The sequence below is a fragment of the Arachis hypogaea genome, chromosome 15 (genome assembly GCF_003086295.3).
Source record: "Arachis hypogaea cultivar Tifrunner chromosome 15, arahy.Tifrunner.gnm2.J5K5, whole genome shotgun sequence".
Classification (NCBI taxonomy): domain Eukaryota; kingdom Viridiplantae; phylum Streptophyta; class Magnoliopsida; order Fabales; family Fabaceae; genus Arachis; species Arachis hypogaea.
The window spans coordinates 59,669,072-59,693,611 of NC_092050.1; the positions used below are offsets into that span (position 1 = coordinate 59,669,072).

The following is a 24,540-nucleotide window of genomic DNA, read 5'->3' on the forward strand; positions in this document are numbered from 1 at the left end:
GTTTGAAAGAAAAATAGTTTGGTTCAAAAATCATGTCTAAATTTCTCCCAGTTTGTATTTTAAGTTTCTGCCAATTATATGCAGAAAATTCTGCATTAAGCAATTTACCAACCCTTCATACCAAAATTTATATTCAAGCCTAAACTTCCCTTAGAACCATAATTCTATTTCCCTTTTAACTAACCAAAATTGCTAAAGTGATTAACACAGCCCCAGGAGTTTAAACTCATCAACTCACTTTTACAAATGCTCACCTACTTAGTTGTACATATATTTTTCTGCATTATCTTAAACAGAGTTTTTCACAGGAACTCATTATCAACCATACCCATCATAAACCAGCAATCATCATCGTTCCAACACACATTAATTCATCAAACACACAATAATCCATCAATCCATAATAAACCATCATTTTTCACAATAAAACCAACAACAACTATAACCATATCATCATCCATAACAAAATCATACTTTACAATTACACATATAACTCATCTATTCACCCAATTCTTTACAGCACCATCAACCATACTAAAACTCAGTTTCAGCATATTCAAATACACTCACATTCACTAACAATTTCCAGCTTCATCAATTCTCATTAATTGGTTTTACAAAGCATTTATAAACTACTTGTAAATATTCAGTAGGCTGTTTGGCATTGTTAAGTTAAAAACTCTTAATTTTAAAATAACCTCCCTACCTCGATGTCGCTATTAAAGGAAATCGGAAGCGGGATTACGGTAAGACAGCTGGCTGGATCACTACTAGCCATGCAACAGTTTTAATTAAGATAACAATGGCATTGCACCTTGATAAACATCAATTTTGTGGTTTATCTTGTGTTAAATTTAAGGGATTTTATCAACTTATCTCACATTTATTCAATGAAATAGCATGATTTTGTGAATTTCTCCTAATTTGTGCTTAAAAGTGAAAACATGCTTTTTAGGCCCTAAAATTGCTAAATTTAATTCACTTTAATTCCATTCGATGCCTTGATATGTTTGTTAAGTGATTTTAGGTTTAGAAGGCAAAGATTAGGTTGAAGAAATGAAGAAAAAGCATGCAAAAAAAGAGAATTCATGAAGAAATGAGATTTTGGTAATCTATCCAGCGATACGTGTACGTGGCCCACACGTGCACATGGGAAGGAATCGTCAAGCGACGCGTATGACAAGGAAAGTTGGCAGTGACGCATACACGTGACCCATGCGTACGCGTGACAAGTGGCACGTGACCTCATTAAAGGCAAAACGCTGGGGGCAATTTCTGAGCTCAAGGAGGCCCAAATTCAACTCATTTCTGATGCTTTTGAACCCAAGAATTGGAAGGGAATTGGGGGAGGGGGGAAGTAGTCATAGTTTAGTTTTTCACCATATTTTAGGTTAGAATTCTAGAGAGAGAAGCTTTCCCTTATCTCTAGAATTTAGGCTATTTTAGGTCAAATTTTCTTAGATCCAATTTTTAATTCTTGTTTTTAGTTCAACTCTCTTTATATTTTGTTGTTGTATTGTCTTAATCTTCTTAGTTTTTCTTGTTGATTTCTTTATGTTGCTATTTTTACTTTCATGAACCCTTGTTGGATTTTTATTTTCTTTCAATGCAATTTTATGTTCCATGTTTTTTTATATTTATCTTAATTGCTATTGTTGGTTTCTTTTTTGTGTTAGTTATGGGTTTCATTAATTCATGCTTTTTGTGATGTTTACTTTTATTGCACTCTAGGTGTTTGATACAATATTTTCACTAGTTATAGAGTAGTTCCACACTCTTGTCCTAGGCTAAGGGAATTGGGTGACCTTGAATCATTGGGTCTTATTGAATTGGTGATTTGAGAACCCTTAGTAGTTAATTTGATACCCATTAACACTAGCCTACTACTAAGTCAATTAGTAGCTGATGCCAAGGCATCTTAGGCGAGTTTCACTAGCATTTTTCTGTTAGTTTTAGTTGTTTTATGCACTTTCTTGAGCTTAAAGTAACCAAGAATGGTTAAATGAATAACAAAGCAATGAACCATCCAAACAACATGATTTTTATGCAAATTTCATGAGTTTTTAGTTATATTACTTGAATGCTATGAATGGAAGATTCTCATGAAAATTTGCAAGACTTTGATGCAGTTGTTTGGATGATTGCAGGGAAGAAGAGGCTAGGCAAGGAAGCAACAAAAATCAATAAAGGAAGCTTGAATATCACATGTGGAGTCTAAGTTCCAGTTTAAGCTTAAACTGGAACTTAAACGGCCAAAATCATGAAAGCTGAGGAAAGGTGAAAGTGGCGTTTAACCTCCAGTTTAACCTTAAACTGGAAGTTAAACGCCAGAAATGGGAAATACACCAGGGAGCCAATTCCACGTTTAAGCTCCAGTTTAACCTTAAACTGGAGCTTAAACGTGTTCGACCAAGTTTTCTCCTCCAGGGTTGCTTTCTCCATTTCCACGTTTAAGCTCCAGTTTAACCTTAAACTGGAGCTTAAACGTGTTCGACCTCCAGGGGTTGCTTTCTCCGCTTCCACGTTTAAGCTCCAGTTTAACCTTAAACTGGAGCTTAAACGTGTTCGACACCTCCAGGGCTACCTTTCTCTATTCCCACGTTTAAGCTCCAGTTTAACCTTAAACTGGAGCTTAAACGTGTTCGACCTCCAGGGCTGCCTTTCCTATCTCCACGTTTAAGCTTCAGTTTAACCTTAAACTGAAGCTTAAACGTGTTCGACTAAGTTACCCTCCAGGGCTGCCTTCTTCCATTTCCACGTTTAAGCTTCAGTTTAACCTTAAACTGAAGCTTAAACGTGCTTCCACAAAAGGCATCACTGGAAGTGTCTGGCGTTTAAGCTGCAGTTTAAGCTTAAACTGCAACTTAAACGCCACTATTGGAAAAGGTTTCTGGGCCAAAAATATTGCAGTTTAAGTTAGCTTTTGAGCACAAACATTAACTTAAACTTACTCTGGTATGAAACCCAATTGAATATCATGGTTTATGGGATTGGGCCTGAAGGATTGATGAGTCTGGAATTTCAATTTGTTGAGTCGTGTGTCATTACTTGATTATCACTAAGTTGGCTCAATGAATATTACAGAATGTGGATCAGCAACCTCATCAAGATTATGGATCATAAACCCAAAGCAAAAGGAAAGCAGGGAGAGGCCTCAAAGCCCAAGAAACACAACAGAAGCTCAATATAGAAAGTGTATAAATAGGATAGAATTTAAGTTAGGAAGGACTTTTACTTTTTCATTTTGCTAGTTTTCATACCCTTGTAATTGAATTCAGAGCTATGACTCACTAAACCCCCTTTCATTGGGTTAGGGAGCTCTATTGTAATTCAATGAATCAATAATAGTTTTATCTTCTTCTTCAATCTTTTCTCTTGAATTTTTGTTAGAAAGCTTCTCGATCTAATTCCATTGGGTAGTTGTCTTGGGAAAGAAACTACCCATAATTGGAATCCTTCGGAACCTTGGGAAAGGAATGGAGGATTCATGCTAGAGAAGCTTTCTCACAGTGAATTGGATTGGGGTTTGGATGGATATTGTGACATGTAATCCTACCAAATTGTGGTTCATGAAACTGTGTGGTATAATCAGTGATCGAGCATCATCTCTTCTTATGAACATTTAAGCCAAGGGATTGGAAATTTGTTTGTTTTTAGAGAGAATTGGTGAGCCAAGGGATTGGGATCCAATCATAGAAGATTGCCAAGCAAAAATTCAATGAACGCATTGGTTGAGGAAGAGATAAAAATGTTTTGATTCGGAGATCTCAATATCTCCTAAAACCCAATGAATTCCCCATTTCTGATTTACCACTTTCTCTTTACATTCTACAATTAAATTCATGCAATCACCCCCATCCCTTTTAATTTCAGCAATTTAGCTTCTCGCTCTTTAATTCATGCAATTTTACATTCCGCAATTCTCATCTAAATCTTGATTCCGCTCAACTAGAACATACTTCTAATCCAAATTGCTCACTCAACCAATCCTTGTGGGATTCGACCTGACTCTATTGTGAGTTTTTACTTGACGATAACCGGTGCACTTGCCGGAAGGAATTTTGCCGATCGTGCAATTTCCTAAATCGTAGCATAACAAGTTTATGCGCATCAAGTTTATGGCGCCGTTGCCGGGGATTGGTTTTCGATTGACAATTCTCAAATTGGAAGTTAACTAGATTAAGCATTTTTTTTGTTTTGATTAATTCAGTACAAGTTACTTGTTGAATTTTAATTTCTGCACTCTGTTACATGCTTTCTTTCTTTATGCCTTTAAATTCAAGCAACTGACTCACTAACTGTTTGAATTAATTCCTCAACTGCTCTAACCATACTCTTCCATTAACCAAGAGTATTTCACTTGTTTGTTGCCTGTGCTGTGTTCTTGTATGACAGGTAGGAGAGGAGAGACATCAACTCCTCCATATACCGAACCAGAGAGGACCCTTCATAGACTTAGAAGGGAAGCGAGAGGGAAGAGAGTACTGGGAGAAGAAGAATCTGAAGGAGAATCTGAGGACAATTTTGAGGAAGCTTTAGATCTCAACATGGATAGAGAAGTTCACAACCATGAGAGAGCTGATGGAAACAATGCCATTCCTGAGAGGAGGGTTCTTAGTTCATACATAAACCCAACCTCTGGGAATTGTGGTAGCAGCATTCAGAAACCACCCATTCAGGCCAACAATTTTGAGCTCAAACCACAGCTAATATCACTTGTGGAGAATCATTGTTCATTTGGTGGGAGTGCTAATGAAGACCCAAACCAACATCTCACAAAATTCCTGAGAATTTGCGACACTGTGAAGTCCAATGAAGTCCAGGAAGATGCCTATAAACTGCTTTTGTTCCCATTTTCACTTAGGGACAAGGCAGCTAAGTGGCTGGAATCATTCCCAAGGGGGAGCCTAACAACATGGGACGAGGTGGAAAGCAAGTTTCTGGCACGTTTCTACCCCCCACAAAAGGTCAATAGGCTTCGATCTGAGGTTCAGACTTTTAGACAACAAGATGGTGAAACTCTCTACGAGGCATGGGAGAGATTCAAGGATTTGACAAGGAAATGCCCACCAGACATGTTCCATGACTGGGTGCAATTGCATATTTTCTATGATGGACTCTCTTATGAATCAAGGAAGGCTGTAGACCATTCATCAGGAGGTTCATTGAACAGGAAAAAGACTGTGGAAGAAGCCATTGAAGTGATTGAGACAGTGGCTGAGAATGAGTATTACTATGCATCAGAGAGACACAACACTAAGGGAGTCATGGAGCTGAACCATGTTGATACAATTCTAGCCCAAAACAAGGTGTTTGCCAAGCAACTAGCAGAGCTCACCAGGAAAGTAGAAACAAAACAAGTGGCTGCAATACACACAAAAGATCAAGAGGAAGAAAGCACTGAAGGAGGTGATTGGGAAGAGGCCAATTATGTAGGAAATCAACAAAGGCAACCATATGATCCACATTCCAACACTTACAACCCAGGCTGGAAAAACCACCCAAACTTTGGGTGGGGAAACCAGCAAAACCAACATAACAAGTCCACATACCAAAACTCAAACCAAAGATCATACCAAGCCACACAAAACACTTACTCCCAACCATCATATCATGGCCAAAATAATCAACCTACCCAACCTAATCCGAACCAACAATTTCAAGATCAATTAAACAGGATAGAAGGAATGCTGGCACACATGGGTCAGGACATAATTGAGTTGAAAAGCTTCAGGGATGATGTGAGATCTACCTTAAGAAACCATGGTGAAAAACTCAAGAGGATGGAGTCTCAAGTAGGAGAGCTATCTCAACAGGCCCCCAAATCAACTGCAGTATTCCCTAGTGACACAGAAAAGAATCCTAAAGGGGAACAAAAGAGAGTAAGATGGGAAGAATGCAAGGCCATCACCATATTGAAGGAAGTTTCAGAAGAAGAAGGAATTAGACCCTCAGAACAGGAGCCAGAAATCTTGAAGGAAGGTGTGGAAGAAGCTAAGCAGGAAAGTGAAACTGAGCAAGCCAAGGAACTGCAAAAAGGCACGATGGAAACATACCAACCAAAAGCACCATTTCCTCAGAGGTTAGGAGGAGGTGAAAAAGGGAAAACCTATTCAAGGTTTTTAGAGACATTTAAGTCTCTCCATATCAATATTCCCTTTCTTGAGATTCTCCAGCAAATGCCTACACATATCAAGTATTTAAAGGAATTGTTGAGCAAGAAAAGAGTTTTGAAGGGAGGACAAACGGTAACAATGAACAAAGAATGCAGTGCCCTCATCAAGAAGGACACAGTCTCTAAGAAAACAGACCCAGGAAGTTTTCATATCCCCTGCATCATAGGGGAAACAAAAATTGACAGAGAATTCTGTGATCTAGGAGCTAGCATAAATGTGATGCCTCTAACTCTTATGAAGAGGCTACAACTGAATGAGGTGAGATCCACTGATGTAATCATACAACTGGCTGACAAAACTCAGAAGCAAGCTGAAGGGGTAGTTGAGAATGTGCTGGTGAAAGTGGGAGATTATTACTTCCCCACAGACTTTGTCATTTTGGACATGGAGGAAAGCCACCTACACCCTATCATTCTGGGAAGGCCATTTCTAGCCACTGCTAGAGCGCTCATAGATGTAGAACAAGGAGAGCTAATCTTGAGAATACATGATGAACAGCTCATTTTCAATGTTTTCAAACCTGCATCTGAGCCTGAACCAGAACCTGAAAAGCCTAAGGATGATAGTAGCCATCTGTGTTTGGAGGAAAGCAATCCAGCAGCTGAAACTCTGAAACAGTCCTTGGAAGGCAAACAAGAATTGCAAGAGTTAAAGCCACAAGAATCAATAGAAACAGATCAGAAGGATCCGCCTGGCATAAGGGTCAATGAAGAAATCCTCAAGAGAAAGGGAAGAATTGTAAAGAAATTGCCAAGAGGGTGGAGAAACAAGAACATTCCCACTGAAGGTTTCTCTCCGGGAGATAAAGTGATATCAAGTCATTATCTGCCAATTCCACCTGGCCTCAAAACCATTCCTTCCCAGCTCCCTCAAGTGTTCACAATCAGGAAAGTTCTTTCTATGGAACATTTAGAAGTCATGAAGGAATCAAATGGGGACGTTTTCATAGTGAGAGGAGAAGACATCAAGCACTACAATCCACCCTAACAAGGGACAACCGTCAAGCTAGTGACGTTAAAGAAGCGCTTCATGGGAGGCAACCCATGTTTTAGTATCCTTACTCTTTATTGTTTTGCTTTACATCTAATAAAGCGTGGTTTCTTATGCATGAACTTGAATCCTCAGGACAACTGTTGATAAAGTGCACTAAAACATTGCATGTAAATTACAATTGGTCTCTAAGTTTGGTGTGCCTGAAGGCACTCCCAAATCTTATTCAAATTGTATTCAATCTTTCATTCAAGGTGCACGACCAAACATTAAGTTTGGTGTTCCTTTTGAACACAGTTAATGAAAAGCAAGAAGTTCCTCTGGATTTAGAAATTCATGACAAGTATACCATTTGCATGTTTTAATACTTTGATTTCAATTACTTTAGGTAGTAAAATTGTTTAGGATCAAAGCGCCAAGGTGACTAGGATTTATTAGAATTATGCACATTCATTAAGGACAACCAACATGGATTTCATGTCATCAGGAGACATTACCAAACACTAAGTTTGGTGTCCAGTAATAAGTGTGCATACATACAAAGGTCACGGCTATAAGCTCAGGAAGTCAATCATTGATTTACAATTCAAAAAGAAGGAAAAACATGTACAAGTACTATTCATTATTCACATGACCGAAAAAATGATAGCAAATTTGTTTGTTTGTGCAGGTACAAAAGGAAAGATAAGAATGGAGGAAAAAGACAAGGGGGAAGGTACGGTGCTTGGTCAAAAAGGAAGTTCACAAGTCTTTGAAACTAACACATGGGAAAAGGAAGTTCTGCATGAAAAGATAGCTACATGTACAACCTAATGCACTCAGAATACTTCCAAGAAAATGAAAAGCAATTCGTCCTTTTCCCTAATTCATATATTTACCATCAAGCCACCCTTCACAAATCACCCTAGCCGTCCATTTTCCACTTACGGGCACTATAAAGAACCACTTGGGGAACGAGTTCCACACCACCAAATCTCCTTCATGCACATTTTCTTTCATCATAGCATAACTATCTCTTGCCGAAAACAACCTCACCACACTTCCAACAACACTTCTTGCTTCACCTTGTTAACTTTAGCTTGTCACTTACCAAAACTAAAGAACCAATGGCAGCCTCATCTAGCCACAAAAGAAGAAAAGACAAGCAGCCAATGGAGGAGAACAGGGAATTCGATGCATGGAGATACAAATCAGTTTTCCATGAGATTCAAGCCGAATGGATGAGACCTAAAACGGTACTAGCTGAGGTTCCCTTTGACCTTGAAAAGGATGAGTTCCCAGGTGTTTGGGAGAAGATCAAAAAGAGGAAGTGGGAGCTCCTGACTAAGCCAATCACTAGAATCAACATCAACCTAGTGAAAGAGTTTTATGCAAATGCAGTGAGGGAGGATTCAACCTTGAAACCCACATACAAAAGCTGTGTGAGAGGGGTGGAAGTTGACTTCAGCCCCAAGGCAATCATGAAAACTCTTGGCCTGAAAAACATACGTTTCAGCCAAGCAAGTTATGAGGAAAGGATGATAGGAGAACCTGACTATACGACTATTACTGAAGACCTTTGTGCCATCAGAGCTGAATGGGTGAGAAAAACAAGAGGGGCTCCAAGAGTCTTGAGAAGAGGAGACCTAACACCTGAAGCTAAAGGGTGGTATGCAATAGTTAGGAGATCTATCCTACCCACTGCAAACTCTTCAGAAATAGTCCCTAAAAGAGCCATCTTGCTACATTGCATTATGGTGGGAGGGGAGATCAAAGTTCATAAACTCATTGCTGAACAGATACAAGAGCTTAGTGAGAAAAGTGATCCTGAATCCTGGCTCCACTTCCCTAGCACCATCATTAGACTATGCATCGATGCCCAAGTACCACTTGAAGATGAAAGACCTAATTGGCTACATCCTGGAATGGCCATAACTGCGTACAGAATGACTCTTGGCCCAATTGCTCCAAGACATACAAAAAGAAGAAATGAAGAAGGGCAACAAGCAGAAGCAGAGCAAGAAGCAGAGCAAGAAGGACAAGAAGGAGAGGACGGAGAAGAAGAGCAAGAAGAGCAAGGAATTCCAGAAAGAAGACAACAAATTCCCAGAGACCCCATGGATATGAGCAGAATGCAGAAAATCATAGAAAGAATGTCTCAACAATACATGAGGTCTCAGGAGAGACAAGAGGACTTTCACCTAAAAATGATGGATATGCAAAGGAACTTTGAATCAAGATTCTTAGATCTGCAAAGGGAACAGAATTTACAATTACAGGAATCCTTCAGCCACATATGCCAACACCAAGATGCCAATGTCTTGGCAATCAAGGAAGCCACCACTTTACAGAATGCAAGATACTCAGTTCAAGCTGATTACAACATCAGTTCGCAAATCAAGCTTAACTACATAGGGGAACATTTACACAAGATGGACCCAGCATTCCCAGCTTTTGATGAGTATTTCAAAGGGAGGAAAGAAGGAGAAATAAACAAGGCAATGATCCTTGAAAAAGGAGTGGAAGAAACAATGAAAAAGGCTGGATTCTGGAAAAAGCTCATAAGAAAAGACAAAGGAAGTACAAGTGGTCAAAAAGGGGTAGGAAGCAAGAAGAAGCAGGATCCCAAGAATCAAGAAGAACCAAGCAATAAATGAGAGGTGGTCTCGTTCCTTAATAATCAAATGATAATTGGTGAATTGTCTTTATGAGCTTTCTTTCATTATAAGTCATTTAAGTTTTTAATGTGAAGTTTCTAGTATGTTTGTCTGTTTATTGCTTTGAATAAAGTGAATGCCTAGATGTTTGGATATAACTTCACCTTCTTAAACAAATGCTTGCCATGCTTGTTCTGTTTCCAAAAATAAAAGAAAAGTTTGAACAAAAGTAACTTGGCTCAATTAGTGACAAATCAAGTAGAATTAAGTGGTGGTATGCATGCTTGATTGTTTAGTCAGATCACTGGAAATAGAGTGTAGAATTATCATTTTTTGTGTAGAAATTGAAAACTGTCTATGGATCTTGATGAATAAATGTCTTTGGCCATGAAAAAAGAAAGAAAAAGAAGAAGAAAAAGCCACTGAAAAAGGGCAACCAAAAAGCAAAAAAATTGAGAAAATAAGCTAGGCACCAATGGTTTGAACTTCTGAGACAAATGCCTGTGGTGTTTATGTATTAAGGATATGCTTGGATGAATAGGTTCTGAGGAGTGTTTCAACACTTGGTAACTTGGGTTAACTAACCCGGGATTATCAACCAAAAGTCCATTATCAAGAGCAACCTAAATATAAAACATTTAGTCACACAAAGAGGTGCTGGGCACCAATGTCTCAAGAAGAAATGTGAACTAAAATGCCTGCAGTGGATATGTGTAGTGCACTGATAAGAAAAAGAAAATGCCAAAGGCGTGTGCAACACATGACACTAAGCAAACAAGGAGCAAAGGAGCTCAAAGAAAAAGAAAAGAAAAACAAAGAAGAGAAAAGTGCCAAGGACATAAGAATAACAAGAGGCCATAGCAGTGTTTGATGAATGCAATGAAAAAGTGATAATCTTACCTGATAAGAATGAAAAAGTGATGCTGCAACTTTCTGCATAAAACCCTTCTGATGAACTTCAAGTGCTTACTAATATAGCCAATGTAATTGCTTTCTGTTTCATACTTTCTTCTCAAATAACTCTGGACTTGCTTAGGGACAAGCAAGTATTAAGTTTGGTGTTGTGATGCCAAGGCATCTTAGGCGAGTTTCACTAGCATTTTTCTGTTAGTTTTAGTTGTTTTATGCACTTTCTTGAGCTTAAAGTAACCAAGAATGGTTAAATGAATAACAAAGCAATGAACCATCCAAACATCATGATTTTTATGCAAATTTCATGAGTTTTTAGTTATATTACTTGAATGCTATGAATGGAAGATTCTCATGAAAATTTGCAAGACTTTGATGCAGTTGTTTGGATGATTGCAGGGAAGAAGAGGCTAGGCAAGGAAGCAACAAAAATCAATAAAGGAAGCTTGAATATCACATGTGGAGTCTAAGTTCCAGTTTAAGCTTAAACTGGAACTTAAACGGCCAAAATCATGAAAGCTGAGGAAAGGTGAAAGTGGCGTTTAACCTCCAGTTTAACCTTAAACTGGAAGTTAAACGCCAGAAATGGGAAATACACCAGGGAGCCAATTCCACGTTTAAGCTCCAGTTTAACCTTAAACTGGAGCTTAAACGTGTTTGACCAAGTTTTCTCCTCTAGGGTTGCTTTCTCCATTTCCATGTTTAAGCTCCAGTTTAACCTTAAACTGGAGCTTAAACGTGTTCGACCTCCAGGGGTTGCTTTCTCCGCTTCCACGTTTAAGCTCCAGTTTAACCTTAAACTGGAGCTTAAACGTGTTCGACACCTCCAGGGCTACCTTTCTCTATTCCCACGTTTAAGCTCCAGTTTAACCTTAAACTGGAGCTTAAACGTGTTCGACCTCCAGGGCTGCCTTTCCTATCTCCACGTTTAAGCTTCAGTTTAACCTTAAACTGAAGCTTAAACGTGTTCGACTAAGTTACCCTCCAGGGCTGCCTTCTTCCATTTCCACGTTTAAGCTTCAGTTTAACCTTAAACTGAAGCTTAAACGTGCTTCCACAAAAGGCATCACTGGAAGTGTCTGGCGTTTAAGCTGAGTTTAAGCTTAAACTGCAACTTAAACGCCATTATTGGAAAAGGTTTCTGGGCCAAAAATATTGCAGTTTAAGTTAGCTTTTGAGCACAAACATTAACTTAAACTTACTCTGGTATGAAACCCAATTGAATATCATGGTTTATGGGATTGGGCCTGAAGGATTGATGAGTCTGGAATTTCAATTTGTTGAGTTGTGTGTCATTACTTGATTATCACTAAGTTGGCTCAATGAATGTTACAGAATGTGGATCAGCAGCCTCATCAAGATTATGGATCATAAACCCAAAGCAAAAGGAAAGCAGGGAGAGGCCTCAAAGCCCAAGAAACACAACAGAAGCTCAATATAGAAAGTGTATAAATAGGATAGAATTTAAGTTAGGAAGGACTTTTACTTTTTCATTTTGCTAGTTTTCATACCCTTGTAATTGAATTCAGAGCTATGACTCACTAAACCCCCTTTCATTGGGTTAGGGAGCTCTATTGTAATTCAATGAATCAATAATAGTTTTATCTTCTTCTTCAATCTTTTCTCTTGAATTTTTGTTAGAAAGCTTCTCGATCTAATTCCATTGGGTAGTTGTCGTGGGAAAGAAACTACCCATAATTGGAATCCTTCGGAACCTTGGGAAAGGAATGGAGGATTCATGCTAGAGAAGCTTTCTCACAGTGAATTGGATTGGGGTTTGGATGGATATTGTGACATGTAATCCTACCAAATTGTGGTTCATGAAACTGTGTGGTATAATCAGTGATCGAGCATCATCTCTTCTTATGAACATTTAAGCCAAGGGATTGGAAATTTGTTTGTTTTTAGAGAGAATTGGTGAGCCAAGGGATTGGGATCCAATCATAGAAGATTGCCAAGAAAAAATTCAATGAACGCATTGGTTGAGGAAGAGATAAAAATGTTTTGATTCGGAGATCTCAATATCTCCTAAAACCCAATGAATTCCCCATTTCTGATTTACCACTTTCTCTTTCATTCTGCAATTAAATTCATGCAATCACCCCCATCCCTTTTAATTTCAGCAATTTAGCTTCTCGCTCTTTAATTCATGCAATTTTACATTCCGCAATTCTCATCTAAATCTTGATTCCGCTCAACTAGAACATACTTCTAATCCGAATTGCTCACTCAACCAATCCTTGTGGGATTCGACCTCACTCTATTGTGAGTTTTTACTTGATGATAACCGGTGCACTTGCCGGAAGGAATTTTGCCGATCGTGCAATTTCCTAAATCGTAGCATAACAAGTTTATGCGCATCAAGTTTATGGCGCCGTTGCCGGGGATTGGTTTTCGATTGACAATTCTCAAATTGGAAGTTAACTAGATTAAGCATTTTTTTGTTTTGATTAATTCAGTACAAGTTACTTGTTGAATTTTAATTTCTGCACTCTGTTACATGCTTTCTTTCTTTATGCCTTTAAATTCAAGCAACTGACTCACTAACTGTTTGAATTAATTCCTCAACTGCTCTAACCATACTCTTCCATTAACCAAGAGTATTTGACTTGTTTGTTGCCTGTGCTGTGTTCTTGTATGACAGGTAGGAGAGGAGAGACATCAACTCCTCCATATACCGAACCAGAGAGGACCCTTCATAGACTTAGAAGGGAAGCGAGAGGGAAGAGAGTACTGGGAGAAGAAGAATCTGAAGGAGAATCTGAGGACAATTTTGAGGAAGCTTTAGATCTCAACATGGATAGAGAAGTTCACAACCATGAGAGAGCTGATGGAAACAATGCCATTCCTGAGAGGAGGGTTCTTAGTTCATACATAAACCCAACCTCTGGGAATTGTGGTAGCAGCATTCAGAAACCACCCATTCAGGCCAACAATTTTGAGCTCAAACCACAGCTAATATCACTTGTGGAGAATCATTGTTCATTTGGTGGGAGTGCTAATGAAGACCCAAACCAACATCTCACAAAATTCCTGAGAATTTGCGACACTGTGAAGTCCAATGGAGTCCAGGAAGATGCCTATAAACTGCTTTTGTTCCCATTTTCACTTAGGGACAAGGCAGCTAAGTGGCTGGAATCATTCCCAAGGGGGAGCCTAACAACATGGGACGAGGTGGAAAGCAAGTTTCTGGCACGTTTCTACCCCCCACAAAAGGTCAATAGGCTTCGATCTGAGGTTCAGACTTTTAGACAACATGATGGTGAAACTCTCTACGAGGCATGGGAGAGATTCAAGGATTTGACAAGGAAATGCCCACCAGACATGTTCCATGACTAGGTGCAATTGCATATTTTCTATGATGGACTCTCTTATGAATCAAGGAAGGCTGTAGACCATTCATCAGGAGGTTCATTGAACAGGAAAAAGACTGTGGAAGAAGCCATTGAAGTGATTGAGACAGTGGCTGAGAATGAGTATTACTATGTATCAGAGAGACACAACACTAAGGGAGTCATGGAGCTGAACCATGTTGATACAATTCTAGCCCAAAACAAGGTGTTTGCCAAGCAACTAGCAGAGCTCACCAGGAAAGTAGAAACAAAACAAGTGGCTGCAATACACACAAAAGATCAAGAGGAAGAAAGCACTGAAGGAGGTGATTGGGAAGAGGCCAATTATGTAGGAAATCAACAAAGGCAACCATATGATCCACATTCCAACACTTACAACCCAGGCTGGAAAAACCACCCAAACTTTGGGTGGGGAAACCAGCAAAACCAACATAACAAGTCCACATACCAAAACTCAAACCAAAGATCATACCAAGCCACACAAAACACTTACTCCCAACCATCATATCATGGCCAAAATAATCAACCTACCCAACCTAATCCGAACCAACAATTTCAAGATCAATTAAACAGGATAGAAGGAATGCTGGCACACATGGGTCAGGACATAATTGAGTTGAAAAGCTTCAGGGATGATGTGAGATCTACCTTAAGAAACCATGGTGAAAAACTCAAGAGGATGGAGTCTCAAGTAGGAGAGCTATCTCAACAGGCCCCCAAATCAACTGCAGTATTCCCTAGTGACACAGAAAAGAATCCTAAAGGGGAACAAAAGAGAGTAAGATGGGAAGAATGCAAGGCCATCACCATATTGAAGGAAGTTTCAGAAGAAGAAGGAATTAGACCCTCAGAACAGGAGCCAGAAATCTTGAAGGAAGGTGTGGAAGAAGCTAAGCAGGAAAGTGAAACTGAGCAAGCCAAGGAACTGCAAAAAGGCACGATGGAAACATACCATCCAAAAGCACCATTTCCTCAGAGGTTAGGAGGAGGTGAAAAAGGGAAAACCTATTCAAGGTTTTTAGAGACATTTAAGTCTCTCCATATCAATATTCCCTTTCTTGAGATTCTCCAGCAAATGCCTACACATATCAAGTATTTAAAGGAATTATTGAGCAAGAAAAGAGTTTTGAAGGGAGGACAAACGGTAACAATGAACAAAGAATGCAGTGCCCTCATCAAGAAGGACACAGTCTCTAAGAAAACAGACCCAGAAAGTTTTCATATCCCCTGCATCATAGGGGAAACAAAAATTGACAGAGGATTCTGTGATCTAGGAGCTAGCATAAATGTGATGCCTCTAACTCTTATGAAGAGGCTACAACTGAATGAGGTGAGATCCACTGATGTAATCATACAACTGGCTGACAAAACTCAGAAGCAAGCTGAAGGGGTAGTTGAGAATGTGCTGGTGAAAGTGGGAGATTATTACTTCCCCACAGACTTTGTCATTTTGGACATGGAGGAAAGCCACCTACACCCTATCATTCTGGGAAGGCCATTTCTAGCCACTGCTAGAGCGCTCATAGATGTAGAACAAGGAGAGCTAATCTTGAGAATACATGATGAACAGCTCATTTTCAATATTTTCAAACCTGCATCTGAGCCTGAACCAGAACCTGAAAAGCCTAAGGATGATAGTAGCCATCTGTGTTTGGAGGAAAGCAATCCAGCAGCTGAAACTCTGAAACAGTCCTTGGAAGGCAAACAAGAATTGCAAGAGTTAAAGCCACAAGAATCAATAGAAACAGATCAGAAGGATCCGCCTGGCATAAGGGTCAATGAAGAAATCCTCAAGAGAAAGGGAAGAATTGTAAAGAAATTGCCAAGAGGGTGGAGAAACAAGAACATTCCCACTGAAGGTTTCTCTCCGGGAGATAAAGTGATATCAAGTCATTATCTGCCAATTCCACCTGGCCTCAAAACCATTCCTTCCCAGCTCCCTCAAGTGTTCACAATCAGGAAAGTTCTTTCTATGGAACATTTAGAAGTCATGAAGGAATCAAATGGGGACGTTTTCATAGTGAGAGGAGAAGACATCAAGCACTACAATCCACCCTAACAAGGGACAACCGTCAAGCTAGTGACGTTAAAGAAGCGCTTCATGGGAGGCAACCCATGTTTTAGTATCCTTACTCTTTATTGTTTTGCTTTACATCTAATAAAGCGTGGTTTCTTATGCATGAACTTGAATCCTCAGGACAACTGTTGATAAAGTGCACTAAAACATTGCATGTAAATTACAATTGGTCTCTAAGTTTGGTGTGCCTGAAGGCACTCCCAAATCTTATTCAAATTGTATTCAATCTTTCATTCAAGGTGCACGACCAAACATTAAGTTTGGTGTTCCTTTTGAACACAGTTAATGAAAAGCAAGAAGTTAACCTTAAACTGGAGCTTAAACGTGTTCGACCAAGTTTTCTCCTCCAGGGTTGCTTTCTCCATTTCCACGTTTAAGCTCCAGTTTAACCTTAAACTGGAGCTTAAACGTGTTCGACCTCCAGGGGTTGCTTTCTCCGCTTCCACGTTTAAGCTCCAGTTTAACCTTAAACTGGAGCTTAAACGTGTTCGACACCTCCAGGGCTACCTTTCTCTATTCCCACGTTTAAGCTCTAGTTTAACCTTAAACTGGAGCTTAAACGTGTTCGACCTCCAGGGCTGCCTTTCCTATCTCCACGTTTAAGCTTCAGTTTAACCTTAAACTGAAGCTTAAACGTGTTCGACTAAGTTACCCTCCAGGGCTGCCTTCTTCCATTTCCACGTTTAAGCTTCAGTTTAACCTTAAACTGAAGCTTAAACGTGCTTCCACAAAAGGCATCACTGGAAGTGTCTGGCGTTTAAGCTGCAGTTTAAGCTTAAACTGCAACTTAAACGCCACTATTGGAAAAGGTTTCTGGGCCAAAAATATTGCAGTTTAAGTTAGCTTTTGAGCACAAACATTTACTTAAACTTACTCTGGTATGAAACCCAATTGAATATCATGGTTTATGGGATTGGGCCTGAAGGATTGATGAGTCTGGAATTTCAATTTGTTGAGTCGTGTGTCATTACTTGATTATCACTAAGTTGGCTCAATGAATGTTACAGAATGTGGATCAGCAGCCTCATCAAGATTATGGATCATAAACCCAAAGCAAAAGGAAAGCAGGGAGAGGCCTCAAAGCCCAAGAAACACAACAGAAGCTCAATATAGAAAGTGTATAAATAGGATAGAATTTAAGTTAGGAAGGACTTTTACTTTTTCATTTTGCTAGTTTTCATACCCTTGTAATTGAATTCAGAGCTATGACTCACTAAACCCCCTTTCATTGGGTTAGGGAGCTCTATTGTAATTCAATGAATCAATAATAGTTTTATCTTCTTCTTCAATCTTTTCTCTTGAATTTTTGTTAGAAAGCTTCTCGATCTAATTCCATTGGGTAGTTGTCTTGGGAAAGAAACTACCCATAATTGGAATCCTTCGGAACCTTGGGAAAGGAATGGAGGATTCATGCTAGAGAAGCTTTCTCACAGTGAATTGGATTGGGGTTTGGATGGATATTGTGACATGTAATCCTACCAAATTGTGGTTCATGAAACTGTGTGGTATAATCAGTGATCGAGCATCATCTCTTCTTATGAACATTTAAGCCAAGGGATTGGAAATTTGTTTGTTTTTAGAGAGAATTGGTGAGCCAAGGGATTGGGATCCAATCATAGAAGATTGCCAAGCAAAAATTCAATGAACGCATTGGTTGAGGAAGAGATAAAAATGTTTTGATTTGGAGATCTCAATATCTCCTAAAACCCAATGAATTCCCCATTTCTGATTTACCACTTTCTCTTTACATTCTGCAATTAAATTCATGCAATCACCCCCATCCCTTTTAATTTCAGCAATTTAGCTTCTCGCTCTTTAATTCATGCAATTTTACATTCCGCAATTCTCATCTAAATCTTGATTCCGCTCAACTAGAACATACTTCTAATCCGAATTGCTCACTCAACCAATCCTTGTGGGATTCGACCTCACTCTATTGTGAGTTTTTACTTGACGATAATCGGTGCACTTGCCGGAAGGAATTTTGCCGATCGTGCAATTTCCTAAATCGTAGCATAACAAGTTTATGCGCATCAGTAGCTAGGTTGGGACTTATGGGTTGATGTTGATCAAGCCTATTTGACTTACTTCAAGCATAGAAGTAGACTTGATGGGTTGGTCCCTCATAATTGTCAATGTATGGTTGTTAGACAAGGATGGTGATCTCAATTTCCAAACCTTAGCCAAGAGTTCTTTTCCTTTCCTTTATTAGTTAGTTATCATTTACTTTTCTTGTCAATTGCCAAATCAAACCCCCTTGTTCCTTCATAGCCAATAATTGATCACTTCATTACAATTCCTTGTGAGACGACTCGAGGTTTAAATACTCTCAGTTATTTTATTGGGTTTTATACTTGTGACAAACAATTTTTAAACTTTGATGGAGAATTATTAGTTGGTTTGGAACTATGCTTACAACGAAGTAATTCTTTTCTATAAGAGAAATTCTTAACCAACGATAATTCTCACAACAAGTTTTTGGCGCCATTGCCGGGGAGTTGCAATGTGTGCTTGTTATTTGTTATTGTACATATGTTAATACTGTGAATAGTTGCTCTTTTGTTGGTTTGCTTGTTTGAGTTAGTAGTTAGATTTTATCTCTTTGTTTCTTGTTGCTTTTTGTTTTTGTTTTTCTTCTACGAATTCTTATCCTTTTGGCTATGAGTGTGGTTACAACTATGTTGTAGGAAATGAGAATTTCAAAGACAACATGTATCAAGGATGGAATAATCAAAAATGGGAGGAGCCTCCGGGAATTGATCAACCTTTTTGGCAACAACTTTCCCAATTGTGCTATGAGCAAGAGCCATTCTATGATGCATACCAATGCAATGGCTATGGTGGACCTCCTTGTGATTATCAACAACCACCACCATATGCCTATAAACTCCCTCCTCAATATAGCCCTCAACCATCATACTCAAAAGCCCTATACTACCAAACACCTCCATAAGACTTTAACCCATATCCACCATACCAACCACCTTATAAGCCATATGAACCATACTTAGAACCACCACAATTCTAACCCCAATACCCTCAAGAACCACCACCTCCATACTATTACCAAGATGAACCACCTTCCATGTATGAGAACTTTCAACCACAAGATGAATTTTCCTTTCCACTACAACCCTCCACGGAAGAACACCCATATCCATCCATCCAAGAGCAATATGATCCTAATTATGTTAGTCAAGTGGAACAAGAGCCAATGGATCGCTTCAAGGAAGCAATGGATCGACTTCAAGCAATCATCCGTCAAAAGAAGCAAGAGGAAGCCCAAAGGACGAATGAAGCTATCGAGGCTAACCTTGCCAAAATCAAAGCCAACTTGGACTCATGGGATTTATACCGTAGATAAAACATCTCCACGGATGACTGTGAGAAATCCACTGAAAAGTGGATGATGCCAGGGCATTTTGGCCAGTTTCACTGACCTTTTCTTTACTGTTTTTAAGGTAGTTTCATGCATTTTCTTAGGAAATAAGCTAGTTTTGGGTGGATATTCACTTACATCTTGATTCAAGCATACATTGTGCATTTTACATGATTTCATCAGGATTTTGCATGAATTATATGATAAATTGGATGATGCATGATCCATGATTAAGAGCAAGACTTTGATGCACTTTTTTTAATTGATTTCAGGCAAAAAGAAGAAGAGAAGAGCCACGTTAGTGGCTATGTTAGTTACACTAACGTAGGCACTAACGTGGAAGGAAGGAAAGCCCCAACGTTAGTGGGAAAAGTTAGTGGCATTAACTTTGAAGAAAGGAAATGGAGCCAACATTAGTGACACTTAACATTATCACTAACATTGGACCAAGCTCATAAGTGGCCACGTTAGTCACCACGTTAACTTAGTTAACGTGGCCTCTAACGTTAAGAAGAAAGGGGGGAAGCCAACGTTAGTGACATTCAACATTATCACTAACGTTGGCCAAGTCACATTAAGCCACGTTAACTTCCACATTAACCTAGTTAACGTGGAAGCTAACGTGAGGAAACAAAGTGGTCGACAACGTTAGTGACACCAAACATTGTCACTAACATTGGGATGAACACACACTATCCCCAAGAAGCCACGTTAACTCCCACGTTAACTAGGTTAACGTGGAAGTTAACGTGAAGAAGAAGAAGTTGTCGACAACGTTAGTGACACCAAACATTGTCACTAACGTTGCCAACACAAGCCACAAAGAGCCACGTTAACTCCCACGTTAACTTAGTTAACGTGGAAGTTAACATGGGCAAAAGTCCCACCTGGCAACCTGACCATGCCTTCTTCAAACACGCATAACTTGAGTCACAAAGCTCCAAATGAGGTGATTCCAGTGGCATTGGAAAGTAGAATTCCAGAGCTTTCCAAGCATATATGGCACTACATGGTTGACACTAAATTTGAGGGCGAAAACCTGCCCCGAAAGTGCAATGATGAACATGGTATCAGCATGTATTTTGGCCAACTGACCTCTTCACCTTCCAAGAAGTATAACTCGAGTTGTAGAGCTCCAAATGATGCGCTTCCAAAGGCATTGGAAAGTAGACATCCAGGGCTTTCTAACGATATATAATAGTATGGGGTGGATACTAATTTTGAGCTTCAGAAACGGCAAATCGCGAGCGTTATTGGCAATCAACATTTCCAGTAACGTTGGCATATATACCAGCGACCATGTCCACTTTAAAGGAACATAACTTGAGTTACAGAGGTCCAATTGAGGTGATTCCAGTTGCGTTAGAAAGCTGACATTCAGAGCTTTCCAACGATATATAATACTCTATAGTGGGCATGAAATTGGAGTATAAACAAGAGGCATCTTTTAAGCCCCAAAAACACCAACTGGGCAGCAAGTGCAACGTTAGCCACAATAACTTTAACACTAACGCCATACTTGTAGCGTTAGTTTGGCTAACTTTGGCACTAACTTTAGCACCTAGACCTCAACTTGACTCACTTCTCTCTCAAGCCCACTTCAAAGCTCAAGCAAGCAAGCCCACAATTATCAACCAATCAAGGCCACAAGAAGCATCTAGAATAGGAATTTTCATTTAATTGTAATTTGCTTTCATTTTGTAATTTAGGAGAGCCTATATAAAGGCCTTAGTTTTTACATTGAAATCATCTTAGGCTATATTGGGGAACTCTGGAGAATTGGGGAATTAGGAGATTGAAGAGGGGTCTTCGGACTCCCTTCCCTCACCCGCTTTTCCTTTTCTTTCTTTGTACTTTTCATTTATGAATTTTGAAGTTTTATTTTCAGTTTCAATCTTCCTCTTTACTTTTCTGCACTTTCTTTCTTTTCTATTTTTGTAGAGCAATGATCAACTAACTCTTTACATTGGGTTAGAGAGCTCTATTGTGATTCAATGGATCAATTGTAGTTCTTATTCTTCTTCTTCTTTCTTTTCTCTTGATTTTACTTGAAAGCTTTCGATCTTCATCCAATTGGATAGTTATCTTGGAAAAGAAACTATTCATACTTGGATCTCTTCTGAACCTTGGAAGAGGAATGAAGAGATCAAGCTAGAAATGCTTTCTCATGCTGGACCAAATTGGGTTTGGATGGATATGTGACTATAATCCTCTCAACACTTGATTTGGAAAATGCATGTGGTATAATCAGTGACCATACTTCATCTCTTCTCATGAGCAATTGACCAAGGAATTGGCTATTGATCAAGATTTGAGAGATTGAATTACAAGAAATTATAATTCAATCACTTAAGATTGCCAAGGAGATCAATGAGTGCATTGATTGAGGAAGAGATGGGAATGAACTTGATCCGGAGGATTGCAATATCTCTTGATCCCAATGTTCATTTTATTTTTAGTTCTTATATTTACTTTTCTTGCCATTTTACTTTTCTGCACTTTATTGCTTTCTTTACTTTTCTGTCAATTTACAATTCCTGCTGCCCATCATCCAAATCTGATTCGTCTAACTAGGATAATTAATTAACCATTGATTGCTTAATCCGTTAATCTCTGTGGGATTCGACCTCACTCTATTGTGAGTTTTACTTGATGACAATTCGGTATACTTGCCGAAGGGAGATTTGTTGAGAGACAAGTTTTCCGTGCATCAGTGGAGCATGAAGGAGATTTTAGAATCCCAACATGAGGACAAGGAGATGGGGTATGTCTTGCAATAAGTGGAGGAGAAAGAGATTGTTGATGGAGAAGAAGTGGTTGAAGATTTAGGCGAAGTTGAGCAAGAGGTGAATTTCAATCTTGAAGACACTTCCACACCAATTAATGTTATTAATGATTTTGTGAAAGTTGTCGAATTTTCTTCTATTGAGATTAGAAGGAATGTTGGGGAGGAATTGGAAGAAATTGAGCAAGCGATAAGCTCCATCATTGAAGATGATTCCACACCAACCAATGTATCTTTTGAAATTGATGAACCTCCTTCATTGTGTTGTGAAATTGATGACAAGGAGGACCGTGCACAACCTCCAACACATGACTTGAGCAATGAGGGATGTATAGAAAAAGTTGGTGAACAAGGAATTGATATTGAAGATACTTGCCAAGAAGTGGGTGTAATCGAAGAAGAGCACAAGGAAGTGGAACTTGCAAGATCATTGGGACCATCCTTGACGTGGTGAAAAATTACCGATTAAGAAGTTAATATAAGAACAGCATTGCAAGTACAGTTCTCAACCGACGAAAATTCCACTTATCAATTCAGAAAAATTTGTCACAAATTGAGAATAAAAATACTGGGAGTAGGAATCCCAGGTCGTCTCCCAACGAGTTGACAAAAGAGTGCTATTTTATTGATCAGAAGTTTTCCGAGAAATTTTAAGAGATTGGAGAAGCGAAAAGTAAATAAATATATTAAAGCAATGGAAATTAACAAGAGAATTTATATAATTAAAATAAAAGTCTTGACTGGGAGAATATTAATTGGAATTTCTATCCTTGTTGGATTTTCCCAAGTGTAATAGTAAAAGGTAGTTGTTCTACTTAGTCATCCCTTACCTGATAAAGGAAAGTCAAGTAACTAACTAACCAACTCTATCCTCAAGTCCAAATCCTCTCCTAAGGAAGGATTAGAGTTAGAGACTAGAGAGCCAGCCAACAACTTCCAATTAAAATTAACACTTGAGTATTCTAACTCAAGGGTCTCCTTTTAATCAATTCCCAAGTTAAGTTGGAAGTCTAATCTATTCACATGAATACAACATTTGCAGGCATATAAAGGGAATAAAAAGAAGACATGATAAATTAAATAACTAAAAATTAATTAAAGGTAAAAATAGTTCTTTGCATTAATAAATCTCAAAATCATAAACATACGTATCTGAACAGGGTTAATGGGCAGTAAAAGAGTAAATGAATAAGGAAACAAACTAGAATAATAGAACTTCAACGGAGGTAGTAACTCTTCTCAATATCCAAATCAAAAGCATTAAACTCTAAAACTATGAATGCGAAGAAAACCTAGAGGAAGTCGTAATTTCTCTCTAAGATTCAAACTAAAAAACTAAAAACTATGCGAATGAGAATGTGTCAATGTATGTTGTGTCTCTGCTTGTCCCCTGGCTCTAGTCTGTGTTTCTGGGCCAAAAACTGGGTCAAAACCTGGCCCAAAATTGCCCCAGCGTCTTCTGCGTTTTCTGCACGTGGCACATGTCATGCGTATGCGTCAATCATGCGTACCCGTCGATGATCTTCTTCGCATGTCACGCATACGCATCAGGTACGAGCATGATGAGCGGATAATTTATACGCTTTTTGGCATTGTTTTTAGTATATTTTTAGTAGGATCTAGTTACTTTTAGGGATATTTTTATTAGTTTTTATGTTAAATTCACATTTCTGAACTTTACTATGAGTTTGTGTGTTTTTTCTGTGATTTCAGGTATTTTCTGGCTGAAATTGAGGGACTTGAGCAAAAATCAGATTCAGAGGTTGAAGAAGGACTGCTGATACTGTTGGATTCTGACCTCCCTGCACTCAAAGTGGATTTTCTAGAGCTACAGAATTTCAAATGGCGTGCTCTCAACGGCGTTGGAAAGTAGACATCCAGGGCTTTCCAGCAATATATAATAGTCCATACTTTGCCCAGGTTTAGACGATGCAAAAGGGCATTGAACGCCAGTTCTACGCTGTAGTCTGGAGTTAAACGCCAGAAACACGTCACGAACCAGAGTTGAACGCCAAAAACACGTTACAACTTGGCGTTCAACTCCAAAAGAAGCCTCTGCACGTGTAAACTTCAAGCTCAGCCCAAGCACACACTAAGTGGGCCCCGGAAGTGGATTTATGCATCAATTACTTACTTCTGTAAACCCTAGTAACTAGTTTAGTATAAATAGGACTTTTTACTATTGTATTTACATCTTCGGATCATCTTGGGACGTTCAGTTCTTAGATCATGGGG

General features: G+C 39.0%; 2 non-coding genes across 2 annotated transcripts; both read right to left on the reverse strand.

The window, feature by feature from the left end:
• Window positions 1–4,973: 4,973 nt before the first annotated feature.
• LOC112752348 (small nucleolar RNA R71) lies at window positions 4,974–5,077 on the reverse strand. Its single transcript, XR_003176788.1, has one exon. It is a non-coding gene; the product is annotated as a small nucleolar RNA R71 (small nucleolar RNA).
• An 8,856-nt stretch (window positions 5,078–13,933) lies between these two features.
• On the reverse strand, window positions 13,934–14,037 carry LOC112752852 (small nucleolar RNA R71). The gene has a single exon (XR_003177263.1). It is a non-coding gene; the product is annotated as a small nucleolar RNA R71 (small nucleolar RNA).
• Window positions 14,038–24,540: the final 10,503 nt, after the last annotated feature.